Source organism: Myotis brandtii, unplaced genomic scaffold (genome assembly GCF_000412655.1).
Source record: "Myotis brandtii unplaced genomic scaffold, ASM41265v1 scaffold57, whole genome shotgun sequence".
Taxonomy (NCBI): Eukaryota; Metazoa; Chordata; class Mammalia; order Chiroptera; family Vespertilionidae; genus Myotis; species Myotis brandtii.
The window spans coordinates 1,970,031-1,975,999 of record NW_005370133.1 but is presented as its reverse complement, the minus strand read 5'-3'; positions in this window follow the sequence as shown (position 1 = coordinate 1,975,999).

The window sequence follows — 5,969 nt, the reverse complement described above, 5'->3', positions numbered from 1 at the left end:
AACCTTAACTGCTGTTTAAAAAAATGATGAACCAGAAGCAGCATGGCAGTCGGGGGCAGGAATTTCGGTCAGTTCATTGGGTGGTGTATTTCAAAGGGTCCAGTAGAGCTGGTGGGCCTGATCACAGAAGAACACATTTTCAATTGGTGGTTTGTGTTCTTAAGTAGATACAGGAGTTTGGATAATTTTTTTTTTTTTTGGATAATTCTTAATGAAGCTAAGCTTTCTGCAGGATTTTTCCCTAAATAGTGTTATATTCTTTTAATTACATACTTTTGCAGCAATTGCTTGGACTGAAGTAGCTTGGGAGAGAAGGCACTTCATAAAACCAAATTTCTTTCAAGATTTCTTTCGTTTCCAGACTTCTGTACACTTGATTGAGTGCCCTGTGTTACCCAGTAACTCAGCTGTATCATCGACTAATGTATGGCAGTAAGATTGTTATTCCTAGTTTGGAAATTTTTTAAAAATTCCATATCATTAATTAACTCTACTTAAGTCACTTTATAAGAAATGAGCTTCTCTTTGCAAGCAAACCCCCATTACTCCTCTTCTTGTTCCTTCCACTTTTGACCCACTTTTGAAATAAAAAAGAAAGCCATTGCTTTTGCTGAGGCATTTGTGTAACTCTACAAAGCTCTGAGAAAATCCTCATTTTGTGAGAAATTTTCTTCTTTTTTTCTTTTGTCACATTTTAATTTCCTGTGATTGAAAAACCAAGTTAAATTATAATGCTTGATGGTATTTTAACATTACCTGTATTACCTGTACATTTAAGTACAAAATATTGGAACTGGCTTTTCACAGGATGATAAACAGGAGTTTGCTTTCAGCTAAAACCAAGGTGATCTATGTCTTTCTGAGGAGTTGTGTCCAGTTTTCATTTCCTCTTGAACTGTCGATTTGGCCTGGGGAGGCTGCACCATTTAATTTTGAGAATTCATAAGGAGCTGGTGACTGAGGCTGCTTTACCCAGAAGCATATTGGCAGAATACAGGCAGACACAGGAACCTGGTGAGAATGTTTAACCCAATTTTTGCCTCTTATAAGTCTTCTTGCATGCCACCTGTGCAGCTTACTGGTCACCCTTGCTATAGTGGGAAACAAACTTTTGATCTTGGGGAATAGTGAAAGTTGCTAATTGTTGTTGAGTATTTCAACATGTCAGGCATTGTGTTAGGTACTTTGTATACATACAGTTTATTTAATCCTTAGTGAGGTAGTTAATAATATCACCATCTTAGAGATATGGTTAGTTAGTGGCAGAGTCTTAATTTAAACCTGGGTCTCTCTGACTTTAAAGACTGTGTTTTTCACTCTGCTTAACTCATGGTTTTAGGATTGAATTCATCCTATATAATAAAAGCCTAATATGCTAAGTGTCTGGTCATCTGGTCAGCCATTCAACCAATCAAAGTGTAATATGCTAATGATATGCTAAGGCTGCTGTATTCATTTTGCACTAGGCCAGGGGTGGGCAAACTTTTTGACTCGAGGGCCACAATGGGTTCTTAAACTGGACCGGAGGGCCGGAACAAAAGCATGGATGGAGTGTTTGTGTGAACTAATACAAATTCAAAGTAAACATCATTACATAAAAGGGTACGGTCCTTTTTTTTTTAGTTTTATTCATTTCAAACGGGCCGATCTGGCCCACGGGCCATAGTTTGCCCACGGCTGGGCTAGACACTCCCTGGAGCCCTCCTGCATCCCTCCCTGGGCCCCGATCTTGCACCAGTGGGGTCCCTCAGCCTGGCCTGTGCCTTCTCCCAATCCAGGACCCCTCAGGGGATGTCAGAGAGCCAGTTTGGGCCTGATCCTGCAGGCCAGGCCGAGGGACCCCACTGGTGCATGAATTCGTGCACCGGGCCTCTAGTTTTAGGATAAGAAGGAAAAATAAGGAAATACATAGGGGGCTACTGTACAAGTCTGGGAATGAGGTGGCAAGCATGGAATCAAGGCATTAGGAATAGAATAGTAATTAGAATAAAAGGAGAATTACAGATTTTTAAAGCAGAAGACTTTAGAAATTAATAATTAGTTTAGCTCTCTTGTTTTACAAATGCAGTCTTGCAGTCCCCAAAGGGGAGGTGGCTTGGCCCTACAGAGCCAGTTAATGAAAGAGATAAGACTAGAACTCAGGCCTTCTCACTGCAAATCCAGTGCATGTTCTCTCTACCAGCTATTTTTGTTTCAAAGAAAGAGACAAGATACAGTAATGGGTTAAAGGGGATGAAGAAAAGGGAAGTGTAACAAACTGGGTGAAGTTTGTCGGTTCTTTTGTGATTTACCCGTTTTATGAATACCTTATTTTAAATTATATAAAACTTTATTTATTGAATAGGAAATTTTAGTTTCATTGTCCTCTTAAAAATGTTTGGGAATATATAGGTTAAAACCTAATATACAGATTAAAATCTAATTGTTTTTAAAAGAAAAATGATTACATTTATTTTATATTTGTAGTTTGGTAATGATCTTCTCATTAATGCCTTCCCTATACTGGGGCTGGGAGTACGGTGCATAACAGAACATGAAGGTTGCATTCTAGTTGATCTTAGGGCAAGGCCTCTCATTTTACAAGAAGTAACTTCCCAAGGTCATGTAGCTCATTAGGGAAATGAGTTTAGTAATTTGGGTCCATGCTATAATTAGGATTTGGTTTAAAAATTAAATTTTGGAAAGTAAATGCAGTTAACTTCTGGTTCCATGGAAGCCAGGAGAATGCAGATAAAGAAGACCCAGCTACCTAGCAGAACACAAAACTTCACAGGAAGCCACCTTTTTAATTTCCTCTAATTAAGTAAAGGTATTGCTTTGCAGAAAAGTTGTGTTTGGTGTTACTAGTGGTGTTGGATGTAGATGTATGTATAATTCTTAGTCTCTGAGTGTGGAAGGAACTTTAAGAAGCTATCCAGTTTTGATTTTGAATAGCATTTCTTCAGAACCTTTCCAAGGCTGGTGAGAGCCTGTTCTAATATTAAAGAGAGTGAGATCTCACAACTGCTCTAAATAATTTATTCAGATATTTAACACTCCCACTGTCAGAGTTCTTTACTGTTTCTTCTGTGGGTAATATAAACCCCTCTGGCCACTGCTAAAGGCATGCCCATGGTTCTGCTCTTCACAGAGCTGGGAGAGTTGGTCCTTTAAGACTTGTGATCCTGTTAAAGGGACCAGTAAAAATCAGAACCAGGTACTGTTATATGGGCATCTTATAAAATTTAACAACTGTGAAATGTATCTTATTTATTATTAAGTCTCCTTATTTGTCTTTAGAAAATACTGAAATGCTTTTTCAAGGAGATTTCCGTTAACAGCTAGAAATACCTTTCTGTGATAATTAATATTCTTAGAAGTGACATTTAATACTGTTGTCTAGCAATATTGTGAACTCTTTGTTTTGTTCTTGTTTTAATGTGTACATTCCTTCTGGCGTTATTTTGTCAAAAGTGTTTGCAAGATTTCATTGATTCTTTGTTCTTTAAGAGCCCCAAAGCTGGTCGTGCTATAATCACAAAAATAAAAATCACATTAATTTGTAGTTCCTTAACTTACCTCATTTCTGCCTCTCCCCCTACCCCTTAGTAAGTGGTAGTTGTAAATGAATTAAAATTATAATACCATCAATATTCATATTAAGGTTTATATTAAAATTTATGTTTCTTTCCCCTAAAATATACAATCCTAGTACATTTAAGTGTGGAGTAAATATCAACTAAATTTTAGTTCATTATTAGTGATTTGAATATATAACCCATCATCAGTCGAAAGTAGATGAAATAAAAATAAGGAGTCTAAAAGATAGCCCAATTTTTGAAATAAAAGTTTTTTATAGTATATATGTATCTCCTTTGGGAATTAGGTTTGTGAGTTCATCTAATAGATTCTTACCTTGTTATTACCTCACCATATGTTATTAGAATGAATGTAATTAGGCATGAAGGAAGTACCTTTTATGTGTCATTGAGTGTGTAGTTCTAGTGAAATCATTGTAGGTAGTACAGCTGTATACAACATAATAATGCTATTAACTTAGAATTTGAAACCAATTACAATATTAGAAAAGTAAATGTTGTAATGTTTTAACAAATTGAGGAAACAGTTTCAACTTTAATGCAACTTAAATATAAGATTAAACAATTTCAAAATACCTCCATACATTTAATGCACTAAGCTCATACTTTTCACTCATTTGTATTGTAACTTAAAAAAAACTATAGTTCAAATAAGTTTTGATACTAGATTTCCTATCATATTAAAAGTAGCAAATTAGAAGGGTTTTGTAGTAGTCCAAACATGAGGTGATGAGCTGTTAGAGGCATGCACATTTGATGGTAGAAGTGGGGATAGGAAGCAGCTCAATGGTAAAAGGGGATAGGAAAACCTTAAAGGCAGACTCAAACAAAACAGGCCAGCCAGTTTGTATAGAGCAATATGAAACAGCTTTCTGTGCTTCATGACCCTGAGAGGCTATTTTTAATGGTGCCACATTCAAAAAATGGTTCCAATATGCTCTGTTTAAGAAAGGTTAGAAATGTGTAACACATTTTACCAAGATTTTAGTTTTTTAAAAAAATGAAAGAGAAGGAAGTTGGGTACATAAAGAAGTAGCTTCAGGTTTGGAAAATTCTGAGGATACTAGAAGGCAGAGGCACTACTAAGAAAATTGGGCTTCATTTTCAAATGAGTAAATGTTTTATCTCACCTCCTTGAAGGGAGTTTTGGGGTTTTTTTTTACATTTGTATTTCTCATTATTATAGGATTTTTTATTATTCAGTATGGAAACATTTATTAATCACAATTGATGTATAAATTTTTTTCTTAAGCTTTTATTAGTAGATAACATTATTGTTTATTGTTGATAATCTGTGATGAGTTTTGGGATGGTATTTTATAACCATTTTGTTTTTTATTATATGTTTATCAGTCCACTTCTCTATCCAACACTGAGAAGTCTGGTTTCCACCACTGGTGGCTTACATTTTTTTATTTCTGTATGGGTGGGAGGGAGAGGGAAGTGGAATCTACTTGTTTTAGAAATTACCCTTAAGTTAGTTAATGGAGCAAATAACTGTAGGTTTGGTTTATTTTTTAAGTGTTCTGAAGAAAAGAACTAACACAATTGAGTCAAAATTTTGTTCTGATAACCTTTCCAGAAATTGAAATGGAAAGATCGTGTAATCTTTTTCTAGGGATGACTTGAAGATTTTTTTTTTTTCTTAAAGAGAAATAACATCTTAGGTGCCCACCAAAGTCTTCTCACTTCCAAAGATAAGTTTCATTGTTCCAGCACACAAGTTGCTTTTCTGTGGTAACTTAGCCAGTTATTTGTGTTGTGAAATTCGATTGACATTATTTGATATGCTTTCACTTAAGTTTAAGGTGTTTGTGTTAGAAATATTTTATTTAGAATATTAGTTTCTAATTAGTTCCCCTTGTAAGAAAATTGGCTGGGAAGATGCGACTCAGCAGGACTTTTCAAATTTGAGTCACAGTTTAAGCTTTAATGGAATTTCTATTTAGTTGTTTTTCCTGCCCTTCTCCTTTTCTGCATGCTGCCCCCAGTTCTCATGTAGTATCTCATAGCATTTTGTCTTAATTGTTTTTAGAATAGTGTCACTTATGACTCAGATGCATTTGCGTTTAGATTACCTGACAGCTTTTCAGTACTCTCAAAGGTCTGTGACTGTATTTTAAAGACAGCTGTCTTGGAGCATAGTGTTGATTTGCCAAAGGGGTGGAAGAGAAGTGCACACCTGGCCCACACAGCTTTCCCTTGTCACCTCTGTAGCCTATGGCCTGTGGCAGTGTCATGATGGTTGGGTTGTTGGTAGGTTCTAGACCAGGGGTCCTCAAACTACGGCCCGCGGGCCACATGCAAACACAAATATTGTATTTCTTCCCGTTTTGTTTTTTTACTTCAAAATAAGATATGTGCAGTGTGCATAGGAATTTGTTCATAGTT